The sequence below is a fragment of the Capsella rubella genome, unplaced genomic scaffold, assembly GCF_000375325.1.
Source record: "Capsella rubella cultivar Monte Gargano unplaced genomic scaffold, Caprub1_0 scaffold_3, whole genome shotgun sequence".
Taxonomy (NCBI): Eukaryota; Viridiplantae; Streptophyta; class Magnoliopsida; order Brassicales; family Brassicaceae; genus Capsella; species Capsella rubella.
Window position 1 is genome coordinate 8,766,077 of NW_006238921.1, and position 780 is coordinate 8,766,856.

Here is a 780-nt window from a genome sequence, read left to right on the forward strand (position 1 = left end):
CAAGCAATGATCCGTATACAAAACTACCAGAACTCGGCAGCGAAGTATTACAACAAGACCGTCCGGGAACGCCGTTTTAATGAGGGCGACCTGGTTCTGCGAGAAGTTTTCGAAAACACCAAAGAGCTCAACGCCGGAAAGCTCGGAGCAAAATGGGAAGGCCCCTATATCGTCGCACGGCGAGTTCACCCAGGCGTCTATGAACTATCGACCATGGAAGGACAGCGAGTGCAACACTTCTGGAACGCGGCCCACCTCAAAAGGTTCTACTATTAGGTCGGGAATCCGACCACAAAGGCAGATGGATGCCTCACTCGGAAATCCGAGTCTTTCATTTGATGTACTGTGAACTACGATTGGCTTGATTCTCGAAAGAGGTACGTAGGCAACCATGATACATGGTGCAGCTAACAAAAATAAAAATAAAAAAAATAAAGCAATAATGAACGCGCGATTGACGATTAATGATCCCGTTTTATTTGATAAAGTTTGTTACAAGCAGAATACACTCTTGGGCAAATACACTCTTGGGCAAATACGCTCTTGAGCCAAAACAAAAAAAAAAAAAAAAAAAAAAAAAAAAAAACAAAGGGAGAAGAAGAAGCTCATAATGGCCACTAGCCAAAGCGACCAACTTAGCCCCCCAAACCGACGAATTCGGGAAACAGGTCGGTGTCGCCGTCGTCCAACTGCGGAAGAGGATACTCCTTCTCCTCTTCCGCCCAGAACGAACTTGCCTGCCTCGCCAGTTTGAGGATCTTTCTTCTGATCGGCACCCCC